The sequence below is a fragment of the Arachis ipaensis genome, chromosome B8 (assembly GCF_059453495.1).
Source record: "Arachis ipaensis isolate K30076 ecotype BB chromosome B8, ASM5945349v1, whole genome shotgun sequence".
Lineage (NCBI taxonomy): Eukaryota > Viridiplantae > Streptophyta > Magnoliopsida > Fabales > Fabaceae > Arachis > Arachis ipaensis.
This window is the reverse complement of record NC_142443.1, coordinates 92,185,820-92,199,501: the sequence shown is the minus strand read 5'-3', so window position 1 is coordinate 92,199,501 and position 13,682 is coordinate 92,185,820.

Genomic DNA, 13,682 nt, shown 5'->3' with positions numbered 1-13,682 from the left:
GAATCCTAAGAAAGAGTTTCTAGCCTAATTCCAACAATTAACCTTTCCAAGATAATAGAGGAACTCAATTCAGATTAAAGTTATTTTTCAATACACTCTAACCCCTAATATGAATAACAAGACTCAATTCTTTAATAAAATATCAGTAAGTTAATCAAAATTGAGGAACAATAATATTAATCCATCAAAATAAATAGAGCTCCTAACCTTATCAATGGAGGTTTAGTTGCTCATGGTGCAAAAAAATTAAAATCCTAATTTCTGTGTAAAGGAAACTGAACGAAGAGAGGAGAAGAGAAAGAAGAGAGAAGAAACTGGGCACTTAGCCCCTCCCCTTTTTAATGTGAATCCACAAAATTCAATTCAAAAATTAAAGTCCTCTGAACATATCTTTTATTTTTTTGTTTCATTTAATTCAAATGAAATCCTCCGCATTAATTGCAAGGAATTTGGATCTTCATTGATGCGCTGCAGACGGTGATAAACGCTAGAAAGGTGGCGTTTTGTGCCAACACTCCCGAGAAGAATGAGTGACGTCCTTGATCCGACGTTAAATGCCGGAAGAGTGACGTTTAGTGCCACAGCTCTAGAGAACAATGAGTGAGGTCCTTGGTCTAGCGCTAAATGTAAGACCCAGAACTTTTGAAAAATCCTAATTTGATCTAATCTCAAATTATATATTTATTTACAGTTTTAATTTCAGAAATTATTTTATTGAAAATAATTAAAGATAGTTTTGATTAATTAGATTTGAAGTAAATTAAGGTTTTTAACCAAACTCTATAATTATGGATTATTTTTCTATTTATGATTTAAAGTTTTAGAAATTCAAAAATAACGAGGTTTGGCTATTTTATTTAGAATTTTATCCAATTTTACAATTATTGAGTTATTTTCTATATTTAAAATATAAGTTGGTAGTTATGAATTAATAAGAATTTTATATGATTTGATTCTTGATAATTTATATTTATATCATTTAATACTTTAAGTTTTAAAGATAAAGAAAATTAATTATATTACCATGTATTTTCAATTAGAGTAATTGATTGAGAGTCAATTAGTATTTTAATATAACAAATAATATTTTATGGTAACTTTTAGAAATTTAATTTAGATTTCAAACTAATACTCTATTCCCCAATTTTATTAAAATTATCCTACTCAAATTAAACCCAAAAATTCCATAATCAAACCCTTTTTTCATCTAACCCTAATCCTAATTTGACCTAACCCTAACCTTAGCTACCTAACCCCCTCACCCACAGCTCACACACTCCACACACACATAGCCTCTACATAACACACACACACACTAAAACAAAAAGGAAAAAAGAAAGGGAAACAGGGACGGGAACTCGAGGAAGAAGAAAGGAAGAAGGGAAGGGGGAGCTCGCTGGCCAGCCGCGCCCTGCCACCGTGCCAGCTCGTCGCCGCCGTGCTGCATTGCCATCCAAGGGAGGAGGAAGACTGCCGCTGATGCTCAGCCTGCGTCCAGCCCACGCCGTTGAGGCCTTCAATGTCGCCATTCATGGAGTTTCGCGAACAGAGGGGAGACGCACCGTTCTGCCCAGAGCCACCGCAGAAAGGGTCGTTGCCGTCAACCCCAGCCACCATCGCCACCTTTTTGGGACGCCAGATCTGTCGCCGTCACCATTTGCGAAAGAGAGAGAGAGGGAGCTCGCATTTCCTTCTCATCGCCGATAGATCTGTCGTTCCTGTCACTGCCATCAGTGCCTTGCCATCGCCGTCGCTGCTGTCGGGAGCCGCGCTGTCGAGACCAAACTTCTGCCGCTAAGAAATGCCGTTGCCGCTACTGAGATCCACTGCCGGCAAGGGTTTTAAGTTGGTTTTCGTTTTCTTTGTGTTTCTGGTAGCTTTATCAACGCCGCATGTTTGTTACAGTCGCCTTCGCTGGAGTTCTGGTCACCGCTGCCGCTCGACGTGACTGCCGGGGCTGCCGCCAAACCGGTTTAGTAACCGTCGCTGTTTTGTTTTCTTATTATAGTAAGTATTTATCTTTTGGAAACCCCCTGCATTAGTATTCTATTATGTTTGGTTATAAACTCTGAGGTTCTGATAACGTAGGGTCGTGTTCTAAGCATTGTATGTCACTTTTAAGTTGCTGTGAGTGCTGCAAAAGTGATCAGGGACTTAGTTTGTGGTTGCTGTTAGTTTCGGGTTGAGAGAAAAGGTTTCATTGATGCATTTTGGGTTATGGTTTCGACTTGTCGAGGTATGGGCTTTTTATCAAAAATTAATTTATATAAATTGAAATTGTTAAAAATAGATATGATGTGCGAAATGTATTTCTAGTGATTATGTAAGTCTTATGAATTGTCAAATTTGTCTTGGATGAATATGGTTGTCTGCTTGATTGAAATAAGGTTTTACTTTGTTAAACTGGAGATTTTTGATTGGTTTGATTTGAAATGATTTTAATATTTAGAAGTCTGGATTTTGTTTTATTGAAAACTGATTTGGTCTTGAACCTGCTGGAAAGAGTAGAGGACTAGTTTGGTTGGGACCCGAAAAGGGTGGCAAAGACCATGATTTAGGGGAGATGCTGCCGAAATTTCTATAAAATCTGAGACTTTGATTGAAATGTTATTTTAAAAACAATGAATTATGCTTTGGATTAAATTATTGACAAAGGAATTATGTTTGAACTTATTTTATTAAGAAAATTATTATATTTTGAATGTAATTTATTTAAGAAAAGAATTATGTTTTAAAGTTGATTCAAAGATGAAAATTCTTATGTTTCAAAATTTGATTTAAGTAAACAGAATTGGAGGACTTCTACTGGATTCAAAAGGAACTTGAATTTCGATTAACTAATTTTACTTGACGACGTTTTAGGAAAATTTTGAAGTATTCTCTAAAACTTTGATTTAGCAAAACGGAACAATTTCCGAGCCTTTAGAAACAGATTTAAGAATGAACTTGAAATTGATTTTTGGTTTAAATGATTTGGTTTTGGTTTAAGAAAGTTGGTTTTAAAATTGGTTCGGAATATTTGGATACATGACTTACTTTTGGTTTAAATTATATTTTATTTATTCAAATGAAGAAGTTAAGGTTTTAAAGTATTTCGATGAATTTAAGAAATGAGTTAGGTTATTCTCCCCTAAAGTCTTAATACTCTGCTGAGGAATTTTTTGGCCAAATCCTGATTTAGAATGAATAATTTTTTTTTTGAAATAAGACTTTAAGCCTGATTGATTGTAGATATTATCGAGATTGATGGTTTATTGTTTGGTAGGCGTAAGGGCTGGGTTCATCCCGCTTATGCTGAGAGACGTGATGTCGAACACAGAGTATCCCACTCATGTATTGAGAAAGTGTTTAGGAAGGACGGTGATGTGATCCCGCTTGCATATTGTTTTGTGTGCCTAGTAAGAATGGTGGTTTAATCCCGCTTACTGTGGAGGCAAGGACGGTGGTTTAATCCCGCTTGCGTGTTCTGAGCAAGGATGGTGGTTTAATCTCGCTTGTTTATGGAACCTACGGATAAGAATGGTGGTTTAATCCCGCTTATCCGAGTCGGGTCTGGCAACATAACTAACGCGTGAGCTCATGGCCAGTAGAACAGGCATGCATCATTTGCATCTATGTGACATTGATTGGGTGTGTTTATTGTATATGTGGTTTACCTATGTGAATAATCATATTCAACTGCTAATTGAGATACTTGATGTAACTGCTTTGATTGTGTTTGAACCTCCTTACTTGTGTTTGTGATTGAAATTGGTTTGATTGAGGTGATTGGATGTTGATTGAGTTGTTTGGGCCGGCGGCCGTGTTGGATTTGGATGGGCCTGAGGCCCTGGTTAGTATGTTTGAGGTCTAGTTCTGTATACGGTATCTGATTGGTTTAACATAGACTTAATGAACCTATGCTTGGGACATGTTGGTCATTCATAGTGTATAGGAAAAACTTTTAAGATTTTACAGGAACGGAAAAAGGATTTTGATTTTGAGGAATTAATCAAGTTCTATTTAAAAAGGATTTTTTGGATTCTTGAATGTGAACCTTGGTATTTGAGAAGATACATAAGACGAGCAATAATCACTGTACTTTAAAAATAGTTTTATTTTACGTATCTTATTATGTCAATTCTGTAACCCAATAGTGAGAACCAGTGAGGACGATGTTCTCACTCCCCTACAAGTTTTTCCTTTTCAAGATATGCACAACGAAGTTTCAGAAGAGTTATTTCATTTTCTGTTTATTCGATATTTTTGTATTGCCTTAGTTATTATTTTCCCTCGCCTTTATCTTTACCAATTTTGTAAGAGGGATAGGTGATGAGCGGATAATTTATACGCTTTTTGGCATTGTTTCTACATAGTTTTTTGTATGATTTAGTTAGTTTTTAGTATATTTTTATTAGTTTTTAAATAAAAATCACATTTCTGGAATTCACTATGAGTTTGTGTATTTTTCTGTGATTTCAGGTAAATTCTGGCTGAAATTGAGGGACTTGAGCAAAAATCTGATTCAGAGGCTGAAGAAGTACTGCAGATGTTGTTGGATTCTGACCTCCCTGCACTCGAAATGGATTTTCTGGAGCTACAGAAATCCAATTGGTGCGCTCTTAATTGCGTTGGAAAGTTGACATCCAGGGCTTTCCAGAAATATATAATACTCCATACTTTTTGAGTTTTGACGACGCAAACTGGTGTTCAAACGCCAACTTCCTACCCTATTCTGGAGTTAAACGCCAAAAACAGGTTGCAAATAAGAGTTAAATGCCAGAAACAGGCTACAACCTAGTGTTTAACTCCAAAAAGAGTCTCTACCCATGAAAGCTCAATGCTCAGCCCAAGCACACACCAAGTGGGCCCGGAAGTGGATTTTTGCATCATTTACTCATTTCTGTAAACCCTAGGTTACTAGTTTAGTATAAATACTACTTTTAGAGATTTTATTTTAGATCTTTGGACGTTTAGTCTTGAGACCTTTATGCTTTTGTACACGTTTGGAGGTTGGCCATTCGGCCATGCCTAGACCTTCTATTCTTATGTATTTTCAACGGTGGAGTTTCTACACCCCATAGATTAAGGTGTGGAGCTCTGCTGTTCCTCATGAATTAATGCAAAGTACTATTATTTTTCTATTCAATTCAAGCTTATTCTTATTCCAAGATATTCAATCGTACTTCAATCTGATGAATGTGATGATCCGTGACACTCATCATCATTCTCGCCTATGAACGCGTGCCTAACAACCACTTCCGTTCTATCTGCAATAGCTTGAGCGTTTATCTCATGGGTTCCTGGTTCAGATCAGAGTCTTCGTGGTATAAGCTAGAATTATTGGCGGCCATTCTTGAGATCCAGAAAGTCTAACCTTGTCTGTGGTATTCCGAGTAGGATCCGGGATGGGATGACTGTGACGAGCTTCAAACTCACGAGTGTTGGGCGTAGTAACAGACGCAAAAGGATCAACGGATTCTATTCCAACATGAGTGAGAACCGACAGATGATTAGCCGTGCGGTGACAGCGCATTTAGACCATTTTCACTGAGAGAATGGGAGGTAGCCATTGATGATGGTGATGCCCAACATACAGCTTGCCATGGAAAGGAGTATGAATGATTGGATGAAGGCAGTAGGAAAGCAGAGATTCAGACGGAATAAAGCATCTCCATACGCTTATCTGAAATTGCGACCAATGAATTACATAAGTATCTTTATCCTATTTTATATTTTATTTATATTTTAATTATCAAAATCCCATAACCATTTGAATCCGCCTGACTGAGATTTACAAGGATGACCATAGCTTGCTTCAAGCCGACAATCTCCGTGGGATCGACCCTTACTCACGTAAGGTTTATTACTTGGACGACCCAGTGCACTTGCTGGTTAGTTGTGCGAAGTTATGAAGAAGAATTGAGATTATGATAGTGCGTACCAAGTTCTTTTGGCGCCATTGTGATCACAATTTCGTGCACCAAGTTTTTGGCGCCGTTGCCGGGGATTGTTCGAGTTTGGACAACTGAAGGTTCATCTTGTTGCTCAGATTAGGTAATTTTATTTTAATTTTAAGCTTTTTATTTTGATTATTTTTATTTTCGAAAAAAAATTCAAAAAAATAAATTATTCTATGTTCTTCAGAATTTTTAAGAACGAATTCCAGAGTTTCATGAGATATGTTGAATCCTGGCTGGCTATTAAGACATGTCTAATCTTTTGAACCGAGGTTTCAACTATCCTTAGAAGAGCTTATTTGTCTTTCTCAGCAATTTAGATGTTGTATGTAATGATATGCTAAAGCTTGGCTGGCCATTGGCCATGTCTAGTGTTTTGGACCGGAGCTTTCACTGAAAGCTTGGCTGGCTAGTAAGCCATGTCTAATTCCTGGACCGAAGCTTTAGACTAACATTGCATGATTCCTGGAATTCTCATTAAAAATTTTGAAATCCTTATTTTTCTTTTTTTCAAAATAATTTTCGAAAATTAAAAAAAAATTGATAAAACCATAAAACCAAAAAACATTTTGTGTTTCTTGTTTGAGTCTTGTGTCAAATATTAAGTTTGGTGTAAATTGCATCTTTTCAATTTTTCTTAAAATTTTTCGAAAACTCATGCATAATGTTCTTCATGATCTTCAAGTTGTCCTTGATGAATTTCCTTTTTTGATCTTTGAATTTTCTTGTTTTGTGTCTTTTCTTGTTTTTCATATGCATGTTCAATTTGTTAGTGTCTAAAGTTTGAAAATTTTTAAGTTTGGTGTCTTACATGTGTGTCTTTTCTTAAAAATTTTCAAAAATAAGTTCTTGGTGTTCATCTTGACATTCAAAGTGTTCTTGCATGCATTACTCATTTTGATCTTAAATTTTTATGTTTTGTTTCATTTTTGTTGTTTAATAAGAAAAAGAGAAAAACATCAAAATGATATCTTTTTTTTCTCTCTCCTCATTAAAAATCAAAAATAAAAAAATATCTTTTCCTTATTTTGCTCATAATTTTCGAAAATTTGATTTGATTTTCTCAAAAGTTTTAAAAGTCTAGTTGTTTCTTATGAGTCAAGTCAAATTTTCAATTAAAAAATCCTATCTTTTCAAAACTTTTTCAAAAAGATCAAATCTTTTTCATTTTGACTTTATTTTCGAAAACTTTTAAAAAAATGATTTTCAAAATCTTTACTAACAATTAATGTGATTGATTCAAAACTTTTAAAGTTTGTTACTTGCCTATTAAGAAAGGTTCAATCTTTAAATTTTAGAATCATATCTTTTAGTTTCTTGTTAGTCAAGTAATCAACTTCAATTTTCAAAATCAAATCTTTTTAAATTTCTTTTTCAAATCTCTTTCAAAAATAAATTTCAAATCACATCTTTTTCAAAATCAACTTCAAAATCTTTTCCAACTTCTTATCTTTTCAAAATTTATTTTCAAATCTTTTTCAATTAATCTCATCTTTTTGTTTGATTCTTATCTTTTTCAAAACTACCTAACGAATTTTCTCTCTCTAATTTTCGAAAACTCCTCACTTTTTTTTTAAATTCTTTTTAATTAACTAATTGTTTCAAATTTTAATTTTAATTTTATTTCTCTTTTTAATTTTCGAATTCTAACTAATATTTGAAATAAAAACAAGAATATTTTCCTTTTATTTTAAATTAAATTCGAATTTTCTCCCCCTCTCACATCTCCTTCAATTTAATTATCTACTAACACTTTCCTCCCACCCAAAATTCGAACCCCATCTTCTTCTCTGTGTTCGAATTTCTCTCTTCTCCTTCTTCTATTCTTCTCTTCTTATACTCACATAAGGAATCTCTATACTGTGACATAGAAGATTTCATATTTTCTTTTCTGTTCTCTTCTTTTTCATATGAGCAGGAACAAGGATAAGAATATTCTTGTTTAAGCTGATCATGAACCTGAAAGGACACTGAAGAGGAAGCTAAGGGAAGCTAAAGCACAATTCTCTGGAGAGAACCTGACAGAAATTTTTGAAAAAGAGGGAGACATGGCCCAACCTAATAACAATGGTGGAGATGCAAGGAAGATGCTTGGTGACTTTATTGCACCCTCTTCTAATTTCTATGGAAGAAGCATCTCACTTCCTGTAATTGGAGCAAACAATTTTGAGCTTAAGCCTCAATTGGTTTCTCTAATGCAGTAGAATTGCGAGTTTTATGGAATTCCAATGGAAGATCCTCATCAGTTTTTAGCTAAATTCTTGCAAATCTGTGATACTGTCAAGACCAATGGAGTTGATCCCGAGGTCTACAGGCTTATGCTTTTCCTTTTTGCTGTAAGAGACAGAGCTAGAACATGGTTGGATTCACAACCTAAGGATAGCCTGAACTCTTGGAATAAGCTTGTTAGTGCTTTTCTAGCCAAATTCTTTCCACCTCAAAAGATGAGCAAGCTTAGAGTGGAAATCCAAACCATCAGACAGAAGGAAGCAGAATCCCTCTATGAAGCTTGGGAAAGATATAAGCAACTGATCAAAAGGTGTCCTACTGACATGCTTCCATAATGGAGCATCATATGTATATTCTATGATGGTCTATCTGAGTTGTCAAAAATGTCATTGGACCATTCTGCAGGAGGATCTCTTTGTAACGACCCAATTTTCAGTACGCCTAGGACATACCAGAAACTGAGTGCTACCAATTTGTCATCCTAATTATTATCTATTATTTATTATAGGAGCCTGATTCATTGTTAGAAGCGTAGTTAGTTAGCGAGGTACTTTTTTTAAAATGTTTGAATTAATAAACAGAATCATTCATAATCAATTCAAAACTGATAACAGATAAAACAGTTATAAACAACCACACATAAATATATCACAAGTAGTCAACAATATTCAGTGATTCAGCCTTTATTAGAATATAGACTGTTAGTTAGAACACCCCTAGATATAACTAAATAATATCTATATACATATATATACATACAACATCCCAAGTCCTGACCTGTTCAAGAGGTCCCTAAGTTGGCACCTAGGTTAGCCTAGACTCTATACTCACCTAGTCCCTCTAAACTACTAAAGCGAGGGAAAATACGTTCTAGGTCTTCAAAACTCAAATTAGGTGGAACATCACCAAAAGGTAGAACATCATCTGCTACTCCTCTACACGATCAGAATTGCCATAGGACGTCTCTCTGGTACCTCATCAAGTAGCCACACAATAGGAGTCTCGTACACATGATTTAAGTTAAAGTTCACATACAAACAGGGTGCAGACATTGGCTGGTCTCACAGTATATACATATAAACAGAGAACGGGATTCACCCTAGACTCAGAAGACTACCTAGAGCGGAATCCTTTTTACAAACGGTCGTCAGCGAACTACAGAAAGGAACTCTTGCTTCCATCTGAAGGGGGAAGGGAGAGAGAAGGGGTAAGAACTGGGGAGTTCTTAGTAGGGTCGGGGTTATTAGTTAAGTTCATTAATTATATGTTGTTTTGCAAACAAATGGCAAAATACAGAAAGCAGTAAATAGAAGATGAAGATAAATAGAGGAAATAGAGAAATAGAAAATAGAACACAAATAGAATGATACAAGAAAATACAAAACAGACACAGAGAATAGAATACAAACAAGGAAAGCGTACATTCATACCACAATCATAACAAAGGAAATGCACAACCAAGTATGATGCATGTCTAGCCCTAGGTAATGAGCTCATTTGTCGGTTACATACCCGCTCCCGACGTTACCCGGAGTCCTTTGACTAGGTAAGGCTTCCCTGTTGGCAATGCCCCTCGCAAGAGTCCTTTGACTTGTGAGGCAAACCACTGCAAGAGTCCTTTGACTTGCATGGCGGAGCTAGTTAACTTATATCTGCCCAACACATTCTCTGTAAGAGTCCTTTGACTTACAGGAGCATACACACACTCTCACTGTAAGAGTCCTTTGACTTACAGGAGTATATGCTAGTCGTGTGTTCTCGATACCTCTGTAAAAGTCCTCTGACTTACAGAATAGCATTATAGCTAAGTATCCCAGGAAAGCACTCTCAGTGGTCGTACCGCCATCTATCTGACTGTCTTCACACAGCAGATCATCACATAATCATTCTCATTATCATCATTCATTATCATTCTCATTATTCATCATCACTTTCACATTCTTATGCAGTACCTCTTTCTTTCTCTGTTCAATCATGCTATACAAACTTTACAACTTTTACTTTTACAACATCGTAACTCAAACCATTTCTCTTTATCACATTACTCTTTTCTCTTTGTTTTTTTACTCTGCTCTGATTACTCTTTTCTCTGTATCTCTTTACTTTTCTCTGGTTACTCTGTTCTCTATGTTTCTTTACTCTGCTTTGATTTCTCTTCATAACATATGTATTTAAAGCTTATGTAAATTTTGATATGAATAGTTAGCCTGTCCCAAGTATAGGTTCATTATGTTTATACTGAAATAGTTTAACTTTTCATATTATACCTAACCCTGGGTGCAACTCAAGAACTAACTATGTTGCTCCTAGTTCGTTTACTAATCTCTGTCTGTTTTTCTGTCATTAAAACTTTACAGACTTTTCTTTGGTGTTTATCTTTTCTTGAACTTTTTATCTTTCATTTATCTTTGCCTCACTAACATGTTATTACCACTCCCTAAGTGTTTTATGAAGGTAATTATGAGATTCTGCGCTTAAAGTTGTCTTTCTAAAGCTTTTACAGAAAACTGCCTTTTCCGCATTATTTTATTATTTTTATTAAAATATTATTTTAATTAAATATTATTATTTAATATTTTATTATTATTTAATATTTTATTACTAAATTTTCGAAAATTACCTTGCCTTTACCTTTTAACCTTTAAAATTAACTTTTTACCCCGGTAACTTTTAATATTTCTACTTTAACAACCCTAACTTTCAAAAATTACCAAATAACCCCTCAAACACCAAAAATCTTACTTCCTTGCCCTTTTAAAGATCTAAAGCCTGTTCTTCATTGTTCTTCATCACACTCAAAGTATTCTTCATGTTCTTCATAAATTCTTCAGATTCTTTCTCTGTTTTTACCCGTTTTTCAGCCTTTTCAGCAACCAATTTTTACTATAATTCATAATAAATTAGCAGCCACTAAAACCCCATCTTTTCTACATAATTTCAACACAAATTGAACCCCAATTTAAGCCTAGGGTTTCGTTTTTCCAGCTGCTCCAAGAACATGAACTTTAAAGCTTGAATTTCATCAAATTTCATCAAATTTTCACCAAATTTTCAACAAGAATCACTCATATAAACAATCAATTTCAAGCACAGCCAAACCATACAACATTCACACAAATCAAAAACAAATAATCAAGATTAATTTCGTGACACCCTACTTGGTTTTGCTGCTCCTAATTCAGTTAGACTTTCAGGTGGTCCTTTAGCACTTTTTCCTCCTAAATCACATCAAGAACAACTTTAAATCCAAAAACCCTCAACTAACCAAATATCCCTCAGCACATTAGGAGGTGATTTCTAACCTTAGACTTTCTGGAAAGTCACATTTCTTGGCCCTCAAGTCAAGTTAAGCATGATTCCTAAGGAAGAACATCAAGAAAACACATGTTTAAGTATGTTTCCTTGAAAACCGAATTGAAAGCGGAAAGAAATAGCCATCTCACCTTATTTCCAGCCTTGATAAGTTACATGGTTATGTAGAGGAAGAAGAGAGGATCATTTTGGTGAAATCGGAGTTTTGATTTGAGTTTTGGTTCAGAAGAAATCATGCTTTGAAGATTAAGTGTTCATGAAGTTTTCTCTCTTTTCTCTGCTTTCAATTTCGGCCAAAGGGAGTAAATGACCAGCCTTGGAGTGTCTTGGGGGTGTAAGATGAGTTGTGATTGGTTGGCTTCGAGGTGGGTTAAAATAATATTAAAATATCTCAGGTGTATAACTACTAAAACTAGATGTATCGGAACACTTGTAAAAACATCTCTAAAAATTATTTTCTGAGCTACTAGCATAAATAAAACTAGTAACATATTTATTATGAGAATAAAACATGTATAATGAGGCCTTAGCATTGCTAAAGTCATCAGAGAGTGCTGGTGCTAAGCTGCACCAGTAAACTGTGAACCCGGTTTTAAACCGATTTCCTGTTTTTAACTAAAACAGACCAGGTAACCTTATAATATCATTCAAGCATCTTCTAATACTAATATAATGATAATATTATACTATTATCTCTCTTCTCTCATGAGTCGAGTCTGGTTCGTCAAACTGAGACTATTTACGAAAACTACAATCAGAACTCCTAACCGATACGGTTCAAAATCTAGGTTCTTCGCGATTGCATTGTCGGGCCTGTCTCAACTAAGGTCCTTAGTTAAAGATAATATAATGACAATGAGGATTGAGATGCTTGATGATACAAAAGAGGTATTCCTTTTACTTATCTTTCGGAGAAATCCGTGTCTTCAGAAATGATCTCGCGTACTCAAAAATTAGGGTTGTTACACTCTTCATCTGAAAACCCCTACAGAAGCTCAGGAACTCATTGAAATGGTTGGAAATAACCAGTTCATGTACACCTCTGAGAGGAATCCTGTGAACAATGGGACACCTCAGAAGAAGGGAGTTCTTGAAATTGATACTCTGAATTCCATATTGGCTCAAAACAAAATATTGACTCAGCAAGTCAATATGATTTCTCAGAGTCTGAATGGATTGCAAGCTGCATCCAACAATACTAAAGAAGCATCTTCTGATGAAGAAGCTTATGATCCTGAGAATCCTGCAATGGCAGAGGTGAATTACTTGGGAGAACCCTATAGAAACACCTATAATCCTTCATGGAGAAATCATCCAAATTTCTCATGGAAGGACCAACAGAAGCCTCAACAAGGCTTCAATAATAATGGTGGAAGAAATGGGTTTAGCAATAGCAAGCCTTTTCCATCTTCTTCTCAGCAACAGATAGAGAATTCTGAACAGAGCCATTTTGGCCTGGCAACCATAGTCTCTGATCTATCCAAGACCAGACTAAGTTTCATGAATGAAACAAGGTCCTCCAATAGAAATTTGGAGGCACAGGTGGGTCAGTTGAGTAAGAAGATTACTGAAACTCCTCCGAGTACTCTCTCAAGCAATACAGAAGAAATTCCCAAGAGAGAGTGCAAGGCCATAACCATGACCAATATGGCCGAACCTGGAGAGAGTGAGGAGGACGTAAGTCCCAGTGAGAAAAGCCTCATGGGACGTCCACTTGACAGAAAGAAATTTCCCTTTGAGGAACCAAAGGAATCTGAGCCTCAAACAGAGACCATAGAGATTCCATTGAACTTCCTTCTGCCATTATGAGCTCTGATGAATATTCTTCCTCTGAAGAGGATGAAGACATCACTGAAGAGCAAGTTGCTAAGTATCTAGGAGCAATCATGAAGCTGAATGCCAAGTTATTTGGTAATGAGACCTGGGAGGATGAACCCCTCTTGTTCACCAATGAACTGAGTGCATTAATGAGGCAGACATTACCTCAGAAGAAACCGGATCACGAAAAATTTTTCATACCTTGTACCATAGGCACCATGACCTTTGAGAAGGCTCTGTATGACCTGGGGTCATGGATAAACCTCATGCCACTCTCTGTAATGGAGAAACTGAGAATCTTTGAGGTACAAGCTGCAAGAATCTTACTAGAGATGGCAGACAAATCAATGAAACAGGCTTATGGGCTAGTAGAGGTCGTGCTAG